The 23,847-nt window shown below is 35.2% G+C and overlaps 1 protein-coding gene across 38 annotated transcripts in view; it reads left to right on the top strand.

Moving 5' to 3' along the window:
• The window catches only part of LOC136834094 (heterogeneous nuclear ribonucleoprotein R-like), a 711,768-nt gene that overhangs the window by 671,261 nt on the left and 16,660 nt on the right, over positions 1-23,847 (top strand). The gene's annotated exons all lie outside the window — the stretch shown is intronic.

Genomic DNA, 23,847 nt, shown 5'->3' with positions numbered 1-23,847 from the left:
TTGTATTGTAACTACAAAATCATCGTAATTGGTAACCCCATCACAACTTTGAAATATCATAAGATGAAAGAGTATAACGGAGGTCTACTTTGTGTGTGTTTGTGTTTGTGTGTGTGTGTGTATATATATATATATATATATATATATATATATATATATATATATATATATATATATATATATATATATATATATATATATATATATATAAAAATGAAAAAAATACTCACCAATGGTTGGCAGTGCAGCATGCCCTAAGGAAATGTTGGTAACACTGCTTACACTCATAAAGAGACTGAGAAGTGGTTAGCAGGATGTAGGAGGCCAGGTAAAGGTAACCAGGTGTGTGGGATGGGGTGGATGTTGGATGGCTGGTTGATATGGGAGGGGAGTGGCAGTAAGGCTGTTTATAGGAAGACTCACCCAGAGAAACAGTTGTTTTGTAAGGTGGGTGGCTGAGAGAGGGGTGGGAATGCAGTATGGTATGGGTTATAGGTAGGCATTTGACTTTGTTAAAGTTTTTTTCTACATATATATAATTAAAATTTATGCTTTTCAACATGTTATTAAAGGATATATTACAGTAATATACTGTAACTTGTAATGAAGTAATCAAGCACAACACAAAAGAGAGAGAGTGAGTATGAGTTGTTCTCTCATACCACATACTTTAAAACCTATAACATTTATGCACATACAAACACACCTCTTATTTTTATTTTACACTACAGGTATTCTCTTTTTTATTTTAATTGTATTTTCTAATTTTTCTACTTCTGTGTTTTATCATTTCCTCCGCATAAAAGATGAAAAACAATTAAATTTATAAACCAAAAAAGACGCACACATTCAATGTCCCCTAGCACGTGCATGTTGAAACACACACAAACACATACCTTCCCTTTGTTTAAGGGGCCGCACGCTTATATAGAAATAATGCTCTGATTTTTATGAAATTTTTATATTTTACACATATATATAAGGTGATGTTCCAGAAAAATTTTGAGAGTGATTGGATGATTATTTTGAATTTTATTTAAAAAAAAAAATGTTTCTCCTTTATTTTTAGAGCTATTGCAATGCGGCTTCATACACAGAAAGTATATCTTAGTAGGAAAAAATTGTGGGAAGAGTTTATCTATTTTTCCTTTATTTTGGATGGGGGCGAGGTGGGATTTTCCCCCAAAATTTGTAGAATTTGATTATCATGGGTTCCTCGTCAACCTAAGAAAAAATCTAGCCCCCCAAAAATATTTGTCTTCTTTCCTCTTTCGAATGGTATATTTAACTTTAAAATTGGCCAAAAAATAAAAAAGTTGTTAGCGTTTGAAGTGCAAAAAAGTGAAAACTGAGAAAAATGACCGTAAAGGTCAACAAGTGTTTTTTTTTTTATTTATTTATTTATTTTTTTTTTTATTTATTTTTTTTGCACTTGTGGAAAAAACTTATCTTAGAGCATTATTTTTCTTGATTTCTGGCTTCAGTTCACCCCCCCCCCCTTTTATAAAAAGAGGTATTATTCACTCGAGGCAAGGGTATCTTCAAGTATCACCTGACTCATTGTTGCCTGGCTTGAAACTAAGAAACTAAAAGTTGAGTAGCTACCTGGCTGATATTCTTGAGTTATTTTCAGTCGTTTTTTTAATTTGTTTGGTCTTTTTGGTCTTTGGAGTTTGATTTTCAAGCCTTTTTGTCTCTCGAATGGAGAACTTCTTCTATACCTTACTTGTGCCAAACAGATGTGTTAGTAAGTTGAAATTCTTATAGCCAAAGTTGTGTTCAATTTCCTCAATATTTATCTCACTCAATTGATGGTGCTAAGATTTCCCATTGCTAATTCACTTTGCTGGGGCATTAACCGTAAACCTACAAAATTGGCACTTCATTAAAATATCAGCATCCCATCTATAGGCAGAGACTTCGACCTGAACTTTACCCCTGCAATTTCCTACCTTGCATCTAATACCTGAAACTATTTTATCTAACTGAGATCTAGATATAATGAACTTGTCATCATATACTCCCTTTTCATCATCCTTTATTCATTTCATCAACTGTGAGCGTTATTTGTGAAGGTGAAAATATATAGATTGTATTTAGAGTTACTGGATGTAAAAAAAATGCAAAAAACACCGCAAATAGCGAAAAAATTGCTCAGAGTAAAAAGTTGCCCACCACCCGCTTTCAGCGTTTGGGGGCAACTGACTCGGCACCCTCTCTTGGACCACGCATTCACCAAGGAATAAGCCATTGTTGTTGCCAGACATAGGAGATAAGGTGATATAAAAATCAAAATAATTAATAAATCAGGCAAATAAAGGAAAAAATGACAATAGTCATTAGGAGCCCAACATCAGCCCTACCTCACTGTCTGGGGGGCGGAGGCCCAAAACCCCATCAATTTTAATATTTCAAAAAAATGCTTTGGTCACGTGGTAAGGAAGGTGTTGCTCATGTCTTATGGCCATTTAACCGTTTTTTTTTTTAAATTTCAAAAATATTCATCAAAAATCGAAGCGTGCTCTCCCCTTAAGTGCAGCAGAGACAATGACAATGAAATACAGTATATCAAGGAAAGCCCCCCAAGAAAGAAAAAAGAATGAGTGACAACTGCACTATGAAATACACCTACATACAGTACTGTACATACAACTTATAACATACCCACAAACACACACACACAAAACAAATGAGGTAGAGAGACGGAGAGTGAGCTTTCGTGATTGGTATTGGCTTATAAGCACAACTTCGCTGTGTTTTTTACTTTTTTGTTGGCTGATATGGGTACATCATCAGTTTAATAGCATGTGGTAGAAAGTATGTGGGTGGGTAAGCACTTGTGTTTTGTAAGCTTTCACACTATTTGTGGAAATTCATGTCATTGCATGTCATTGTGATATTTTGCCTTTAGTGGGTGATAGGCACATGCTTCATAAACATATCTTTCTCTGATTGGCTGCATCCAGAAAGTATCAGTGCATTTGGTAACGAGCATTTTCCTTCTGTGTACAGTCATGGGTGATCAGTCTCTTTGTTTGAATTGTTTATGGGTGTTTGCAGTTTGTGGTGCAGTATCCCGAGCATGTGGCTTTTGTTGCAGATGCTGTTAGTTGTGTGTGTGTGTTGCTGTGTGTATTATTTGTGTGGCCCCAACGTGTCCTAAGAGGGCGAGGAAGATGTTGACCCTTCAACAGAAATAAGAAATGAGAGAATTGAGGCAAATTGGTCAATGGCACTTATCGTGAATAAGTCAGGCATTGCACGGTCAACCTTACATGATATAAAGAATTCTTGAATTCCTAGAACAAGCTGAAGAATACACACCAGACTTTGGGAAGAAGACATTTAGGAGTCAGACCTGCAAGGTTAGCAAGAGGCTGACATGAAGGCATTGAACAGTTGACCTTGATCTGCTTTTGTTAGTCAGTGGTAGCTGGCAAGCCTGTTGGTGGTGCTAAGTTGAAGGCTGCAGCTATGAAATTTGCAGACCTGCGTGGGGTTGTGGGAAGGTTGGCTGTTTTAATTCAAGATTCAACATGGGCTGTCTGTAGAGACTCCTAGTGAAGCTTTGGATATTTCCAAGGAGGAAACAAATTTCAAATAAAAAAAAATATCCTCTGTTGATATTGATTTGCCAGGTTCATCCAGTAAGGAGTCTGATGTTTGTTTGCTACCTTTCGATTACCAGAAACATGTAAACATCAAGGAGGCATAGGACCTTAGTGCCACAGTAGTGTTGGAGGAGGAGGAGGAATTGTAAACCTCTTTGCAAGTTTTTAAGTCTGGCCAAGGTCTACACTTTTGGGACCAAAAATAGGGTGAGAGAGAAAATGATGTTTAGCATTGAAGTCAGGTATTACAATATTTTTGTTAGAGCAAAACAGGAAAAAGAAAGTTATACTCATTATCCAGTAGTTTAACATACCATATTGAGTGTTAAGCACAATGAAATTTTTTTTTTTTTTTTTTACTGAATTTATACTGTACTTTGTTAGAAATACAGTCGACCCTCGTTAAGCCTGACCTTATTAACCCGGACATCTGATTAGACGGACACCGAAGAGGGTCAGCCAATTTAAAATATGTACTATGTGACCACAATTTAAGATAGTTACTGTTCCTCTGCTCATTGTGTACTGTTTTCCTTTTTATTTACCAAAGATAAAAAACTTTTCATATATGTTTTTTGTTTTATATATACTGTTCTGTATTTATACTGTACTAAACTGAAATACTTTTAACTTGTAACCAGTTTAACTTGCGCACAGTACATACCATCTTTAAGAAACGCTATTGTCTGGAATGGTAGGAAGTACTGTAGCCAGTCATTTAGCATTAACAGTTTTACCTATCTGCTGCCCGACTGGTAGCTACAGTACGATGCTTTGTATGTTTTTTAGTAAAGAAAAGACATGGCAAAGGTAAACTTTACAAAGACAAAAGCCGAGTTACTGAACAATACTTTAGTTTACGTGGCAAATGACATGAGAGAGAGAGAGAGAGAGAGAGAGAATTGCCAGTTCCCTCTATGCAGCATAACTCAGTCCCCGAGAGATTAAAGAGAAGAATTTTGTTTTAAAGATATGTCAACGTAGCTTTAGTAAATATCTTCTGAAGCAAAAAAATTTATATATATATTTTGTTGCTGAAGAATCTCTGCCCGGGAACCACTCCTTCCTTGGCCAGAACGGGGCAACGAGGATCAGCTCGACCTGCTGATGGAATTTCACTTTGTTTATCACCTGCCTGATGAGCCCGAAAGGAGGGAAGGCATAGGCAAACAGGTTCGTCCAGTCTAGGAGCATGGCGTCCACCAAGTGAGTCAGTGGGTCTGGAACTGGTGAGCAGAACACTGGGAGACGATGGGTCTTGGAGGTAGCGAAGAGATCTATTATGGGAGTGCCCCACAGATTCCACAGATCTAGGCACACTTGTGGGTGCAGGGTCCACTCCGTAGGGAGAGTCTGGTTCCGACGGCTGAGTTGGTCCGCCAGGACGTTCAGAGGAACAGCCGGTAGAGGAGGTGACGCCAATGCCACCACCAAAGATGATAGCCTAGCTTCCTTACGCTTAAAGGCTTTCCTATCCCTATCCCTAACCAGCTTTATCTGATGGGAACTGTATGTTTGCCAAAACTCCTGACTCCATTCCATACATTAACTGCATGTGTTCTCCTGGGAACACTCTTGACCCCTACATGCTGTACACAAAGAATGGCGATCATATTTAAGTTTAACTAGTTTGGCGGAGCACAAATTCCCTGCGCAAACTCTGGATCCCGAGAAGCTTGAATCCGACATAGCTACGAATTCCCAGAGCTAGGCTAGCTAGATAAATAAACAGGCAATTGAGTACTTCACCAAGGAGAGACGCCACAACCAAGTGCAAGCAGACAAAGGAACCCAAACAGTTTGAGGCAGACGGACGCGCGAGATGCGTTCCCAATACGCCCGAGAATGAAACTGACCTGAGTTTATGGGTATGTCTCCTGCCACGCATGCCGGTGGGGTTGGGTCTCCCGCCAATTGTATCAGCGTTCCAAACAAAGTTTGAAAATTTATATCTCGGACGTGTCGATTTTAAAAGAGATAAAAGCTTTTACAGTGTTTTGGTAAGTATAATGAAACATCATTTTATCACAAAAATGTCATTTTTGCACACAAAGTAATAAGAAGGAATTCATTCTATTCTTCATGTAACCAGCAAAATACATAAACTATTAAAGACTGCATTTTGTATTCAAAACACATGCACTTATGTCATCGTCAGCTTCTCTGAGCAAAAGTTCTTTCTCAGACAGAATACAGCTAAAACCTGATTGCCTGGCTGGTTGCCATGAAGATCTGCTAGCCAAGGACAGCCCTCTACTTCTGTTCTATTTATAGACATATGTTGTGACTATTTAAAGACATATGTTGTGACAGCACTAAGTTTGAACGTTGCCATGATCGTGATTATTTGACTGCTGATGGCAAAAATACTCAATAATTTGCTTTATATAATTATTTCGTAAAGAAAACATGAATTCAACAATAATTCTAACTTTACTATAGTGGTATGAAAAATCCCACAACAGTCTGTTGTGGTGATGCATCATCACTTGCGAATCCTATTCCTGGACCATCCTCAGATTTACGACTGCAAACTGATGACGATGTCAGTAACAATAAAAAACAACCCTCTCCAAGATTGATATGATGAAATGTATTTTATAGTCGTACTTATCATTGAAATTCACAAGTTGAATTACAGTAATTTTGATCATGTATATTTGCGTTTTACGGAATGTTTTTGTTGAAAACAAAATGTGTTAGTGAACTTATGGTCTTAATTGTCCTACTATTTTGTTACTGATAATCTTAATCATCTCACATTTATTTAACATTGTATTAATATAGATAATAATAAACTATAATGAATAAATAACTAAAATAAAAAAAAAATGAAAAAGAAAAAAATAAAATCTTACTCTTCATTTTGGAGACTCCACTTCATTTTACTTGACAATTATGCATTTATGTCTCGTGCCTAGGCATCTACATATGCGGCTGAATTCTGTAATTTTTATCATGTTTTATTCTTCATTTTTCATCTTTTACCATGAGCTTTAATTCAAATGTTTCTACATTGGTTTATTATCCATACTCTTTATAAAAATAATGAAATACAATATATTTATAGGTATATATATAGATATCTGCCGGTTAAACCGGACTATCGGCTAAGACATACACCCTGGCTCCCCTATTAGTCTGTCTTAACGAGGGTGGACTGTAAGGGAAAATAAGCTAATTTCCTTTTACATAAAGTTTTCAGTTTAAAGTCCCAATGGTTGATGTTTATAAGCATATTGAATGGTTACACTTACATGGTATTGACAAAGTAAGGGTAAGGAGTTGCTGTTTTACACCCATAGAGTTTTTTTTTTACTTACCCTTATCTGGAATTTGCTCATATCCAACAGAGCCTTGGCTCTATTGATCTGGTTAATCAAGAGATTACTATAGTAATCCTTCAGTTATCCAGAACTTGACATTATCCAATGCAGTGGGAGCAGTGACCAAGACCCCAAAAATATGTGATATAAATTTTTAAAAAATACAGTGTAAAGCTCTCCGATGTTTCGCAATGTTGCATGGCCTCAGGAAAATGAAGGCAACACTGCTTTCACTCAGACGGAGAATGGTTTTTTGGGGTGAGGGAATCCTGGAGAAGTTTCCAAGGTGGGCGAGTTGGTCAGCTGGCTGGGTGCCACGTGAGAGGAGGGCCAGTAAGGTGATTTAGAGCCTCACTCAGTGAAGGGGTTGTTTTGGAAGGTGGGTGGAGCTAGGGAGCAATTTCCTTGGTTGGGGGGGGTGGAGATGGTTACTTAGATGTCTGACATTCCAGAGACTGTTTTGTGTTGTTACACTTACAATTTTTTATGTGTACAGTCCAACTGCTTTAAACAGGCACCTTTGGGATCAGGCCACTGCCGGACCACAGAAAATCCTGGACAACAGAAAAGATCCCCTGTGTAAATAAAGTCTTGCCAGCTCATTCCACATATACAGTATATCACTGTGTTATCAAAAGTAGAACAAAGCTCATGAATAATCACTGCTGCTCATTAGGTTTAGGTCCTTATGAAAAGTCTGCCTGCTGCATAAACATCTCCCCGGAAATGCTTACACATTTGCTACATCAGAGCTGACACCATTTTATGAGCGCACTGTCAAGTTAGTTGCTTTTGTTTCTTTAAACCTGCGTTTGTGTGTGTGTGTATGTGGGAGAAAGAGAGAGAGAGAGAGAGAAACTATTGGCCCCCGGTTAGGTTGTTCCACTGGCAGATATCCATTTCCAAAGTTAAATAGTATAGTTGTATTAAGAATGTTGGTGATTTTAATAAAACTGTTGTTTTACGTTCTGTATGCAGTTATATTTCATGCATTATTCTCATATCGTATTATAATATATGGGCATAGCGACCAAGTGCTATTTGCATTCTGCTAATGTATACATTCTTAAAATCACCAGCTGACTCTGTGTTAGTGACATCATCACAGCCATTTGTTGCTAAATGAAAAGCATTTTGGAGATTCACTTTTTCCCTTAATTAACAAAGCTAGGATTAAAAATGCAACTCACCTTATTTATAAATGCAGTAAATTAAAGCTGTGATTTCACCAGTATCAGATGTTGGTTTTGCTGCCTCCAAAAGATTGTGGCCTGCATGTCATTAATGTCTTCAGCCACAGCTACAACCATACATTAAGTGGCATACTATCATAACACTCTCCTCCATTCGTGAAAAATGAATCGGGATTTATTTTATTTTCATTTATGGAAGTCACCATTGAAAATGAGCACATTTTTAACAAATTGACAACTAATGCAACCTCAAAAAATGTGTATTTGTTACAATAATTTACATTGGCAAACAACTGTTTCTCAGTTCGATTGTTTTATGTCAATACTTGCTGTTGTTTATGCCAGTGCCTTGCACTTAGTAGTAAGTTCCTGTTAATTATAAGAAATAGTAATGAATCTTAGAAAATTCACAAGGTTGGTAAGCCTGATTTAGTGTACGAAGATTCACATTTAACCTGATGAGCTTTTGCTTCTAGGCCTATTTATTAGTTAAAAGCTAACTTAGATATCGTCACCCTCATAAACTAACTGCCTAAGTCATTTTTTTGCCCAAGTCACAATCATGACTTTGGCATAGTGATAATAATGTCTAAGTCACTGAGTGACTTAGGCAGAAAGCTTTTTGGGAAATTTATTCCACTTGCTTTCTACATCTGACTTAGGCAAGTATACCAGTAGGTGCGCCACATATTGGAGATTTGATTTAGGCAAAAATCCAAAAATCAATGAAAAATGACTTGGGCAGTTAGTTTATGAGGGTGACGATATGCATTATCAGTGGAATCTACCAAAACTGAGACAGGAATGGAAAGGTTAGCCTGGTGTAACCCACAGAAAATATGTCTGATACTATTTACAGTGTACAGTATATGAAGAAAAGCTTTTGGATGAAATTTTAATGATCATATGGTACATGGGATTGGATGATACACAAGCATATACACAAATTACGGTTTTTTTGTAAGATATTTTTGAGTTTCACAGAATGTGTTTGTTGGAAATAATCTGTGCTTGTGTATTTACAAAGCATGCTTCAGTTCCGAAATCCTAGAAAATAAAAAAACTGAAACAACGTGTGGCACTGCCCTCGTACCTGCTCAAGAACTAATGGCGACTGACTCAGAAATTCCCTGATCATGGGAGTTCCTGGACCACGGAATGCTGGATTTAAGAGGTCGGACTGTATTTTACGCAGTTCTCATTTATAATTTCAGTGTATTTTTTTTCTTTATTTTAATCTTTACAACCCAACAGATGAAGGCAGTCATGTGCAATAGGGTGTGAGAGAGAGAGAGAGAACAACTGAGATGAAATCAGCAGTAATAAATGTATTTGTTGTGTACTGTTATAATATTTTTGATAATCATACTTAGAATCAACTAAACTTGTAATGAAACACTACAGTATATCAAGCAAAGCAAAAAAAGAAAAATGGCAAACTTGATACCGTTAAGTAACATACAAACACCATACTCACTAGAGATGCTAACATCATTGATGAAATGATACATGTAGATGTAAATGCACACATACAGCCACATGATATTGTGAGGTGAAATAAAAAATCATTAATTCCAGTAAAACAGAAAGTGATCAACTACTTTTTAGCAGTGTTCTTAAAATTTGCTTTGGATAGTCGTCATTGAGGAATGTCATATGCACTAAAGATGTAAACAAAGGGTGTTGTAATATACTGTAAACTGAACGAATTTCATTTTCAGCATACATTGTACTAGGCTAGGCTTTCAAACAAGATTACCAAACTTATGGCTTATGTAACAATTCATAACCACTTCTTATAATTAACGACCTCTTACCAAAGAAACGACAGAAACAACGATTATGACATAAACAAATTGGGAAACTGCTGTTTTGTGATTTTGAGGGACTTAACAAAAAATATAAAGTATGTTAGTTTACCTTTGTATACCTGTTTTATTTTTGTATACAAAAATAAAAATTATTCTAGTAATACATTTGTTTCTTTTAACAGCTATAAAAAGATTTTCCTAATTCCTTTGCTAGTAGGCTCAATCGGCTGTTTCTGAGAATGTAAACATTACAGTTGGCAGATGATTGGTTTTCTTATACATTTTACAGTGATGATATAAGATGATGGTGACAGTATAAATGGATTTAGTAAGTGAGTATAAATGAATTCAGTATGTAAAGTATCAGTTTCGTTATCACTACCTTTGTCTTAAATACAGCTGTAATAGTCTGTTTGACTTGCGCAAATGGATACTGTGAGTGTAATACCAAGCGTAGGTCAATTTTTTTCTGTGTATTTATGCTGTATGTTTTGTTGAAGATTTTTGGGGAAAAGCTGGATAATTGCATTTTGCATAAAGTTTTCAGTATGATAATTTTTGTTTATAAGCATACTGAGTGTTTACAATTATGTGGTATTGACAGGTTTAGGTGAGGAAGGGTATAGTTGCCCTTGAACACCCCTAGATTTTTTTTATTTTTTTACTCGCCCTTATCCGGATTTTGCCGTTATCCTGTGGGCCCTTGGCTCTATTAGTCTGGATATAAAACACACTGGTACCTCAGTATGCAGACTTAATATATCCGAATACCGATCTGTCCAAGAACTTAATGACACTAAGGAATGATGTAAATTGGATTACTACATCCCCAGACCATGAAAAAGACGGTCGACCCCCGACTACCACATATTTTTGTGTATAAGATGACCTTTAGATAAGACGAGGTAAAAAATTATGACATTTTCATGAATTTACCTCATATCTGTGGTATAAGACAACTGCTAAATTACAAAACCATCTATGTATAGGCTAGCATTTGCAACAACAGGTATCTTATGAAATATTGGTTATGTAAAGATGATGTTATTACAAATGCTGTTTTACTTACTGTATCCTTAGAAATTCAAAATACCACATATGCTTGCGTATCATGCAACTTTTGAAGACCTAATTTTGAAGCTGATTTTAAGGGGGTCGCGTCATACACGAAATATAAAATTAGCGTGTGGAATACAGTATTCACGTATTAGTATTGTATAATAAAATACAAACATAACGAATATACATCTTTTCCATGGCTCTGTTAACAAGTTATGCTTTACTTCACTGTATCCAGTAATATTGTATGTATTCGCATATTACTAATTGTATTATAATATACAAACATAGCAATCATGTGCCATTTGCATTGTTTAGGTTTTCGTGAACGTGGACAACGATACCTTCTGGGAATTTTTGTTTTGGCATCAGTTCAATTTCTGTTTAAAGATAACCATGGGGGAAGGTTTTGTCCCATTTGCCATGCATGTTAAAACAATAGTAAAATGTGTTCTTTCATGCCCAGTAGTTTTGATTAAAGTACTTTTCTCTCCAGTAGTGTTTACAGTCAAGTTTGATGGCATGTCTAAGTTTAGGAGTTTCATCCATGTTGCCGATGCACGATAATTTATAGTCATTAGCGCTTGAACATTGTTTGTTTTCTCAGCTTCAGCTACAACTTGCAGCTTAAATTTAGCAGTATATCTCTTTGCGATCTTTTCTCCATAGCAAATAAGGGTACAATGTAAAATATATATCAGTCCTGTTCTACTTAACATCATTTGTAACATAACTACAATAATTGTTTACTATTGCATAATGGTTGAAATGCAAACAAAACAGCTGTTGTTATACGATTCAGTTGTTCAAAGCCACGGCCTAGACCTTGTTCATAGCAAAACAGTTGTTTCTCTTTCGGTTGTTTATGGCTGTACTCGTTTACTCAACAAGTATAACATAATTAACGATACTTTTATCATTCGCTTTTATTTTTTCAACTTGTTTAACTACAAGATGGGATAAAGAGATGGAGTAAAAGAGGTTAGTCCATAGTAATCTGGTCTCTCAGGGAAAGGAACTCGCGTGATACACGAAATACATGATAAAATAATTTTTTATGGGTGAAAATTTGGGGGTCTCAAGATGCGTGAGATCGCCCGTTAACGAGTATATACAGTAAACAAAATGACCAAGTCGATTCTATATAATGTTCTTCCTACACAAGTCGCCTAAAAGGGAAACCATTGTTTTGTTTGCGTTTCATCGCCAATCATAAGCAACCCATAACAACAATACAATAAAGTATTATAATTATTGTACATAATTATCGTTCATATGGGTGAATTGTTCTAAACAGTTACAAACAGCCTGATTTTTAATGAAAAATGAATATATGTTATCCTAAATGTTAATACTACCGCAATTACACTACGTTACCGAAAGATAAAGGTTGCTGTTAGCGCAACCATAACTCAATATTTACATTTAGTCAGCTGGCTGGCCTCGCGTAGACAAAAGTTGATGTCATTGATATGGAATTATTCCTTGAATAGTGTATTTATTATGAAGATATGCCAATAATGTATAGTGTAAAAATGGTTTTTATTACCTTTATCACTTTGTCATAATGTGAATCTTTTCATGTGTCGGTGGTTATCACACCGAGGCTGAGGCTAGCCTAACTGATAAACATCACTTAGAATTGAAGGTTTGATTTCTAGAATGGTAGCATAAGACGACCCCCAATTTTTATGGGTGAATTTAATGATTTAAAAGTCATCTTATACACAGAAATATATGGTATATATGGTTCAGGATTTGCAGATTCACCTATTCACAAATTTTGCTGTGGAACAACTCCAAATAATTCTCGGAAAATTTGCCTATTTGCGGATTTTTCATATTATTCAGTAAAGCAAACCTATTCCTATGGACCTATCCCACAGGGGCCATTGACTTGAAATTCAAGCTTCCAAAGAATATGGGGTTCATTGAGAAGAATTAAGAGGAAGTAAATGGAAATACAGAAAGAAGATACCTCTTATTAAAAAAGAAAATAAATTAATAAGTAGAGGATATCTAAAATATTTGCTAATTATTTTCATTTTATTTTCATGACTAAATATATATATTATGGAAAAAAAGTGGTTTACTAATTTTCAAACAATATTAAAGTAAACTGCAAAATATCAATAAAAAAAATTTTCTTAAAAAAATATTCTCCAAACGATGTACCAATGTTACTGTTATTTACGTAGAAAGAAAACAGTAAGGCTTGAATATTGTACTATGAAAGAAAATGTGCTTGCCTGAATATATAGGGGTAACTTGATTAGTTGTTGCCTTGATAAGAGTAACAGTTGTAGGAGTGTTCACTCATAGTTGTACACCTTATATTTTTAAGGGTAATAATGTAAGATGACTTTGAAATGATATTAAAGTGTTTTAGGATGATAATTTAAGGTATATTTGGTGTTTGAACTATTAAAATAGGCAGTTATAAGCATTTTTAGAGGGGGGTCTTAAGTATTCGCGAATTTAAGCTATTTGTGGGTGGTTGTTATCCCTAAACCCTGCGGATACTGCTGTCTACTGTACTAAAAAATAAAAGCACTAACCCCTTGCCTATTTGCTTAATTCTGTGAGCAGTGTTACTTACACTAATATCCCTGCAAAGTGTTGCCAGCACTCCCCTCCCATCCTGCCCAGCCTTTTCCTCCCCCCCAAAACAAAACAAAGAACGTTCTTAACCTGTTTATGCTTGTAGGCAGTGTAACCACGCCTAAGGCCCATGCAGCATTACCGACCATCTGACCACAGTTTTTAACATTTTTATGACTTGTACATATGTACACATCTTGGGTGCAGGTTTCATGGGGATAATGTCGAGTTGTGGACAAAGTGAATGTGGATAATCAAGGGATTACTTTATATATATATATATATATATATATATATATATATATATATATATATATATATATATATATATATATATATATATATATATATATATAGTATGTATACATACATACATACATACACATATACATACAGAGTAAACCCCATATTTGTGGGGATGCATTCCAGATCCCTACGATTACTTAGGACCCCCCCCCTCCAAAAATGCTTATAACTGCCTATCTGGAAAGTTCAAATACCAAATGTATATTTAAAGTCTCATCCTACATCAAATATACCTTAAATTTTTATTGTATTACCCTTAAAAATATATACATATGTACTTTAACCCTTGTGCTGGCACAGGCAAGAGAGAGAGAGAGAGTTTATCTTTCGAGGAATGTTAATGCACTTCTCTTTAAGCAACTGACAACAACAAAATTTATATATGTTTGATTTTTGTCTTCCAAAGATATATTACCTTTACTACACATTTTTAAAACAATGAACACACACACACACACTATGCACATGGACTCAAATTAGCAGTATCTTTTCCAGAGAGAGAGAGAGAGAGAGAGAGAGAGAGAGAGAGAGAGAGAGAGAGAGAGAGAGAGAGGCTGAACTAAGTGTCTATGTATCTATCTGTTTATTTACCACATTCTACCTTTTGGCGAGAAAGAGAGAGAGAGGAAAGAGTAAGGAAGGAAAAAAGAAATTGATTTGATTACATTGTGGCAACGTTTATTTTTAGAGGGTACATTTTATGTTAAAAAAATTATTTACAGTACTAATTTTTGAATGATAAAATAATGGTTTACAGTACTAATTTTTAAATAATATTAACTTTAATAAGATTAAATAACATTAAATAGTAAAAATAATAATTCTCTCTCTCTCTTACTGAGATGAGAGAATTGTTATGGTATGTTTATTTGTTTTGTATGGTAAATGATTTACCTAACGATAAGTATTAATTTTCAAATATTAATAAGATTAATAATATAATAATAATAATACAGACAGTCTCCGGGTCACGATGGGCTCAGCTTACGACGTTCCAAGTTTACGACGCTTTTCAAATATATTACTCAAAACATTATTTCCTGGGTTACAACACGTTCCAGGTTTACGACACTGACAACGCCGATCCAACGGAAGAAATATGGCTCCAGAATGGTCAAATTTTGGAGTTTTTTTTTTTTTTTTTTTTTTTTTTTTTTTTTTTTTTTACTCAATAAAAATGCATGATACAATGTTTTCAAGACACCCAAAGGATTAAAAGTAAGGTTTTCTTACGATTTTCTATGGTATTTCAGACGATACCAGTCTGACACCGATCGGAAGAAATATACATCCAAAACGGCAGAATGGTCAATATTTTTTTTTTTTCTTTCTTTTTTTTTAATGAAATCTCGATAAAAAAAATGTGGTATACATTGTTTTCAAGATGCCCAAAGGATTAAAAGCAAGGTTTTCTTACGATTTTCATCAGTACTTCGGATGACGCCAGTCCGACACCAATCAGAAGAAATATGTATCCAAACCGGCAGAATGGTCAATATTTGGAAGATTTTTTTAAATGAAAAACTCAATAAAAATGCAGGATGCGTTGTTTTCAAGACTCCCAAAGAATTAAAAGTAAAGGTTTCTTACGATTTTCGATGGCACTTCAGACGATGCCGATCCGAACTGAAGAAATATGCATCCAAACCAGCAGAATGGTCAATATTTGGAGTTTTTTTTTTTTTTTTTTATGAAAAACTCGATAATAAAAATGCAGGATTCGTTGTTTTTAAGACACCCAAAGGATTAAAAGTAAGGTTTTCTTACGATTCTCAACGGTAATGTTTCGGATGGCTCGGTCCAACACATACGACGGAAGAAAATTCACATTCACGGATTTTTTCATAAAGCAATATTCACTAATTACTGGTTTTTATTTTATTTTCATGACTAAATACATTTTTATAATAAAGTTATTTACTAATTTTCAAATAGTAATTTTACTCTTTTATGCCCAGATGACGTAGTGGTACGTAAAATTACCCTACTCCCCTTCCTACCCGACTGACGTACCATTACGTAAAATTACCGAAATTTTTCGTACGTGTGTTAGGAGTAAAATTTTTTTTTATTTGGACAATTAGTGGTTTCCATAGGCCAAAGCATACCTTGGACCATGTAACTCAGGCATCAATACGCCAGCCAAGCAGTTCCTGTACTGCGCATGCGCAAATCCCTGTCGTAGTAAAATTCTCACAACAAAATCAGCTGATCCTACCCACGCTTCTGTCTCGTATCTTACATTTTTTTTCTTTTACATTTTTTATAAAATGTCGGATTACATTATTGGAAGCACTTTTGTACCCTCTTTTTCTATAAATTTTTTCACCAATTGTACTTACTCATTTTTCATTCTTTTATATGTCGATATTTAGAGAATTTTGTTGGCTTTCTCATAAAAAATAATTCATTCACCTCACTGTTATAGTTTTTGAGCTACGAACGATAATGTTGACAACGGTAACATTTTTTTTTGTTTTGATCAACTTATAATGTCAAAATGAAACTGTTGCCTCTACCAAAACCATTTATCTTGACTCATTGTATTCCTCAACTTTTACTCTACATTTTTATATATTTACAAAGTAATTCCTATGAAAAATAACCGAGATAGAACTCTTCAAAAAAAAAAAAAAACTCTCTAGCGCTAATTCTCACCATACGCTGGGCAGGGCGCTCTGTTTCTTACCCTCTTTTCTATCAATTTTTTCACCAACTGTAATTATTCGTTTTTCATTATTTTATATATCGATATTTAGAGAATTTTGTTGGCTTTCTCATGAAAAATAATTCATTCGCCCAACTCTTGTAGTTTTTGAGCTACAAATGATAATGTTAACAACAGGAACATTTTTTTTTCGTTTTGATCAACTTTTAACGTCAAAATGAAACTGTTGCCATTACCAAAACCATTTTTTTTTACTCACTGTATTCCTCAACCTTTCCTCTACATTTTTTAATATTTACAAAGTAATTTGTATGAAAAATAACCGAGATAGAGCTCTTAAAAATAAATAACTTTCTATCGCTAATTCTCACTGTACACCAGGCAGCGCACTCTGTTTCTTACCCTCTTTTCTATAAATTTTTTCACCAACTGTATTGGCGGGGGATGCGTCCCACACACACCCGCGAATAGGTCAAATCCGCGAATGCTTAAAACCCCTCTAAAAACACTTAGAACTGTCCATTTTGATAGCTTAAACCAAGAAAAACCCTGTAAAAATGCTTATACCTGAGTATTTTAATAGTTTTATCACAAAAAGTGCATTTATTCATGAAAATACAGTAATTAGTGAATATTTCTCGGTGAAAAATACCGCGAATGGGCGAATTTTCTGCGAATGATGGCTAGATATGTTCCACATAGAAACCCGCGAATGTTTGAGTCCGCGAACCATGAGAGCGCGAATACGGGGGGTTTACTGTACTTATTTGTTTTTCATTATTTTATATATCGATATTTGGAGAATTTTGTTGGCTTTCTCATAAAAAAAAATTCATTTGCCTGACTTTCATAGTTTTTGGGCTACGAATGAAAATGTAAAAATAAGTAAAGATTTCTTTTTTTTTTTTTTTTTCAAATAACTCAAATTTTTTCGTATTTACAGGCCTGGGATTCTTATTCTGACTATTCCACCATAAATGTAAACATTGAGAAAAAAAAGACACCAAAATGAACGTTGTTGGCATAAAATTTCTATTTTTGCTGAATTTTTATAAAAATTATTTTTTCGCGCTGTCAAGTGCTCCCAGACACCTCGGATCTCTGGTAGGCACACCGCTCAAAATATAAAGATGCGAAAATTTTCACTATTGTTAAGTAAGGCCAGTTGCCCATCTCTCTCTCTCTCTCTCTCTCTCTCTCTCTCTCTCTCTCTCTCTCTCTCTGAGTAATAATTTCACTCTTGAGATTTTAAGTAAGGCCAACTGCCCATCTCTCTCTCTCTCTCTCTCTCTCTCTCTCTCTCTCTCTCTCTCTCTCTCTCTCTCTCTCTCTCTCTCTCTCTCTCTCTCTCTCTCCCCGAATAATTCCACTCTTGAGATTTAAGTAAGGCCAACTGCCCATACCTCTCTTTCTAATATAAACATAAAAATATACTAAAATTCCATCATCGGTTGCATTACATTTTTTTTTATTGCTTTGACGTTGGCTTCATGACGACACATGTCGGCTTGAGGGATTAGAAGTAGCCAATAACAGAGCTCGTAGCAACCCCCTCTCTCCATGACGATATGCTATTGGCCAGAAGGACTGAAAGTAGCCAATAACAACTTGTAACAACCCCTTCCTGCCCCTCTCGCCCTGTTGGCAGGAGGGGTGGGATTTTAACCAACCACAAAGCTTGTACCTCACGGGTTTTGCATACACTGAAAGGAGGGTGAGTAGTATTTTTTTCTCTCTCTCCCTCTCTCTTGTGTGGGAGATGGTGAGGACTAACCACGTTTGTATGGTAAATAAATGACTTACCTAAGTACTAATTTTTAAATATTATTAAAAAGATTAAAAAATAATAATATACTGTAATTACAACATTTATACATTTTTAAAGTAAATTATTTCAATTTTTAAACAAAGAAATATCACACCCTGTCTTTTGCCCAAAACTTTGAAGCTATGGGGGAGGGTGGAACTGTCAAATATGTTAAATTACTTGACATTTCTGACCAAGGGTAGAAGATAAATCTAAAAAAAAAAAAAAAAAAAAAAAAAAAAAAAAAAAAAAAAAAAAATTGCTGTCAGTTGCAGTAAAGAGAAGTGGAATATAATTCCTTGAGAGATTAAAGGATAATTTGTAATTCTCTCTCTCTCTCTCTGGCTGGAAAAGGGTACTAATGTTTAAGATGGCTTTGAAATGATGATGATAATATAATTTCAAAGATTATTACAGTAGTAATAGGATAATAATTCAAGTTATATTTGATGTAGGATGATACTTGAAGTGAAAATGGGGAGCACTGTAGTTCTGTGAAATTCCAAGTTTTTTTCAGATAGATAAGTAATGAGGTAGTCTCTCTCTCTCTCTAGCTCCAAAACAGCAGAATGGTAAAATTTTGAAGGGCTTTTTATGAGAGACTCAATAAAAATGCAGGTTATGTCATTTTCAAGATACTTAAAGGATACTCAAAGGATTAAAAGTAAGGTTTTCTTACTATTTTTGACGATTTTCAGCTTATGACGCAGCGTCAGAACGGAACTCCCGTCGTAAACCGGAGACTGCCTATAATATTTTGTTGAATAAGATGGCTGCAATTTGGAAATTGATTTTATACTGAGTTTTCTCAATTCTTCTAATAATTCACTTTTCCTGCACATCAATATTAGTCAGTAATTGTCCAACGTTCATATCTCGATGGATGAAACGGTATTTCAAATTCTTTATTTTAAAATATTACAGCAGGTTACTGAAACCTGGGATGCAAATCCGTAGATTCTCCTGATAGTATTTTCGATGGTATTTCTTCTTTTTTATTTCTCTGATGTCTGTGTTAGAAGAATTGAGAAAACTGTATAAAATCAATTTGCAAAATGCAGCTATTTTATTCAACAAAACTTGCCTCAAAGAGAGTCTTCTTCCTTCGAATAATAATAATAATAATAATGTAATATAATAATAATAATATACTGTAATTACAACATTTATGCATTTCTGTAGTAAGCTATGAAAAATTTTAAACAAACAAATATCAAACCCAATCTTTTCCTGAGTTTTGAACTCGGGGGGGCGGGGGTGAACCTGTCAAATGTAATTTGACATATTTGACAGGGTCATCCTGCCCCTGAGCTCCAAAACTCAGGAAAAGATTGGGGTTGAAATGAAATTCGTTTGTTTAAAAGTTTTCATAACTTACTTGTAGAAATGCATGAATGTTGTAATTACATTATATTATTATTATTATTATTATTATTTATTATTAATCTGAGTATTGGATCTATTACTGATGCGAATTGCAGCAGGTCCTTCATAAGTTCTAATTGCTGTCTGGAAACTCTGGGCTGCACAAGGAACGTTTTTAGGTTTTTCCTTATTCTGTTTTGAGTATTGATGGGGAGAGACAACAGGCCATGAAGAGTATTCCAGCAAAGTCCCAGCCACTGAAAGCGTCTGCTGGGCGTGAGACGGGATGTTTTGCAGTTTATTATAAAACCTTTTGACTGGGGTCTGTTGACCACTGCTCTTAGGTTTTTCAAGCACTTTTTTCTTGAGGGCCCCCAGATTAACTGTCATCTAGGTAGGCTATTAATCGTATTCCTTCTTGTCTGAGTTCTCGAACAACTACCATTGCTAATTTTGTTTTTGTAAAAATTCTTGGGGCAGAACCCTAGGAGGGGGCAGAAGGGAACAGCAATAGGGACTTGCCAGTATACATCTTTCAGGTCTACAGAAACTGTCCAAGTCCCTTTTGGAATGATTGAACGCACTTGGGCAAGAGAAGTCATCTGAAACTTTTGGCAAACAATGTGCTTGTTCAACGTTGATAGGTCGAGGATCACTATTCGTTCAGAGGAATCCTTTTTTGGGGACCCAGAAGAGGTATGTTTGGTGGTTGATATACGCATGTTTCTCTATGGCTCCCTTTAACAGGGCCTTCTGCATGTAATCTTCCAGAGAAGGGTCTGGTTTTTGGAAGAACCCCTTTAAAGGAGCAGGGGTGAGACCATTTCCACCCCAGCCCATTAAAAATAATGCTGTCCCCCCAAAGGGAAGATTTCCATTCCCTATGGTGTCATCGGAGCTGACCCTGACCATACAGTTCCTATTGGTATCCACCTCTTCCTCTGCCTTTGCCTCTTATAGGCATTCTAGGTGTTGCTTTTCCTTTTCCCATATAAGATGGTTTATGAACCTTGTGAAAAGGATCTCCTTGATGTTGTTGTTGATGTCCCTTTGTAGGGAATTGTTCCCTCTGACCTCCTACCTGTTTTTAAGGAAAACTTTTGGGATTGACTGAAGACTTACATGATTTTTTATCAAAGCGAGCCTTTTTTTGGGTTGGTTAAAGGGAAATTTTGGGTTTTTTGTTTCCTGAATTCCCCTTTCCCCAGAAGGGCGTACACCATACAGTTCAGTTAGCGGGCTTGCTCGTTGAGTTGAGCCACAACAGACTCCTCAAACACCCTTACAGAAGGGGTTAGAATGTGATAATGCAGTCACATTGGGGAGTGACTTGTTGGAGCCCTCCAGTGTTTCCATTTGCGCTGTTATATGCCATTCTAGCAAGTCATGACTGCTTCCCATAGGGTTCTCATAAGACTTTTGGCCACAACAGCAAAAATTGTCCTGGAATCTTCTGGAAGCCTTTTGGTGGCAACTTCCAGCAGGTTGGTAGAGGTTACAATACTAAGGAGACAGAACCTAACATGAAATTCTGACTAGGCTGTTCCCTCTGAGATTCTTCTCATAGGGGTTGCAAACTGCTGAATAGCTATATGTAGAGGGAGTTTTTTCTTTTCAAAAGAGAGTTGAAGTGTTGCCCATTCCTTTGGTGGAATTTTTCAAAACTAGGATGACCATAGCAAGTGGCTTTAATTCTGCCACTGACTCTTGTTTTCTAGTCACTACAAAGTTCTGAAAATGCCCCCTTACATGGTTAATTATTTTAAAGTGAAGGGAGACAAGGCTGGGCCTGCTTGGTGAGCAATTTGGGTTTTATTCAGAATGGAAGTAGAGATCTATTTCCCATTGACCTGGTTAAGGGTGTCTTCTGTAGCTTTTAATGCTATGGACGCAGTTAAGAGAACCATTTCTCTTAGTGGTTTCTCCATGTCTGGTGAAGGTGGCACCAGGTGCCATTCTGTATTAGGGAATTCTGCCCTGTCTCTAAACTTTACATTTACAGCTTCGATCATGGTTTTTCTCTCATTAACCCTTTAACGCCGAAGCCCGATTTACTGGCGTCTCCCCTGTATGCCGGCGTGTTCGGTGAGTTAGCGCCAAAGCGGAAAAAGTTTTTCAAAAATCACAGCACGCTTAGTTTTTAAGATTAAGAGTTCATTTTTGGCTCATTTTTTTGTCATTGCCTGAAGTTTAGTATGCAACCATCAGAAATGAAAAAATATCATTATCATATATAAATATTGGAATATATGACAGCGAAAAAAAACGTATATAATTGTATACAAATCGCTGTAAGCAAAACGCGATTAAAGCTAATGAGTTGATTTTTTTTTAGTTGTATTGTACACTAAATTGCGATGATTTTGGTATATAACAAATTTTAAAACGATCAAAGCAACACAGAGAAAATATTATCACAAAATGATGCATGAATTAAGTAACGTGCGGATGTAAAAAAATGTTTTTTAAAAATTCACCATAAATCGAAATATTGTGCTAGAGACTTCCCGTTTGTTGAAAAATGAAGCTAATTGATTGAATATTACTACACTGTAAGTTTTTTTTAGCTTACGATTGCAGTTTTCGACCATTTCGGTAGAGTTAAAGTTGACCGAAAGTCAAATTTTTTCTATTTATCGTGATTTATATGGAAATATTTCAAAACTGATAAAAACTACAACCATGAGTTATTTTTTGTTGTGTTGTACATGAAATTGCGCACATTTTCATATATAAAACTTTATGTAACGACTAATATAAAGCGGTGCAAATATTACGACAACGAGACGAAAGAATTTCTGAGATGTTTGGCGAAAGTTACAGCGCAGACGTAAGGAAAATGTTTTTAAAAAATTCACCATAAATCGAAATATTGTGCTAGCGACTTCAATTTATTGCAAAAATGAAGTTATACGATTGAATATTACTAGAATGTAAGAGTTTTAGCTTACAATTGCGTTTTTACCATTTCGTCGAGTTAAAGTTGACCAAGGTTGAAATTTTGGCAGTTATCGTGATTTATGTGAAAATATTTCAAAACTGATAGAAGCTACAACCATGAGCTATTTTCTGTTGTATTCTACATGAAATTGCACACATTTTCATATATAAAAGTTTATGTAACGACTAATGTAAACGATGCAAACATTACGACAACATGACGAAAGAATTTCTGAGATGTTCGCCGAGTTACCGTCTTGCGTGAGACGTAAGGAAAACAAATTTTTTTCAGAAATTCACCATAAATCAAAATATTGTGCTAGAGACTTCCAGTTTGTTGCAAAATGAAGGTACATGATTGAATATTACTAGAATGTAAGAGTTTTAGCTTATAATTGCGTTTTTACCATTTCGGTCGAGTTAAAGTTGACCAAGCGTGAAATTTTGGCAGTTATCGTGATTTATATGAAAATATTTCAAAACTGATAAAAGCTACAACCATGAGTTATTTTCTGTTGTATTCTACATGAAATTGCGCACATTTCCATATATAAAACTTTATGTAACGACTAATATAAAACAGTGCAAACATTACGACAACGTGATTTAAAGAATTTCTGGCGCGGACGTAAGGAAAAAGTTTTTTCAAAAATTCACCATAAATCGAAATATTGTGCTAGAGACTTCCAATTGGTTGCAAAATGAAGGTAAATGATTCAATATTACTAGATCATAATTGTTTTAGCTTAAAATTGCGTTTTATTACCATTTCGGTCGAGTCAAAGTTGACCGAAGGTTGAAAATTTGGCAGTTATTGTGGTTTATATGAAAATATTTCCAATCTGATAAAAGCTACAACCATGGGTTGTATTTTGCTGTATTGTACATGAAATTGTGCACATTTTCATATATAAAACTTTTATGTAACGGCTAATATAGAACAGTGCAAAAATTACGACAAAATGACGAAGAACTTATGAAATTTTCGGCTGAGTTACCGCCCGTGCATAAGAAAAAAGTTTTTTTCAAAATTTCACCATAAATCGAAATATTGTGCTAGAGACTTCCAATTTGTTGCAAAATGAAGGTACATGATTGAATATTACTAGAATGTAAGAGTTTTAGCTTACAATTGCGTTTTTTGACCATTTCGGTCGAGT

Source organism: Macrobrachium rosenbergii, chromosome 4 (genome assembly GCF_040412425.1).
Source record: "Macrobrachium rosenbergii isolate ZJJX-2024 chromosome 4, ASM4041242v1, whole genome shotgun sequence".
Taxonomy (NCBI): domain Eukaryota; kingdom Metazoa; phylum Arthropoda; class Malacostraca; order Decapoda; family Palaemonidae; genus Macrobrachium; species Macrobrachium rosenbergii.
The sequence above is the reverse complement of the archived record's forward strand: the minus strand, read 5'-3'. Positions and strand labels throughout refer to the sequence as shown.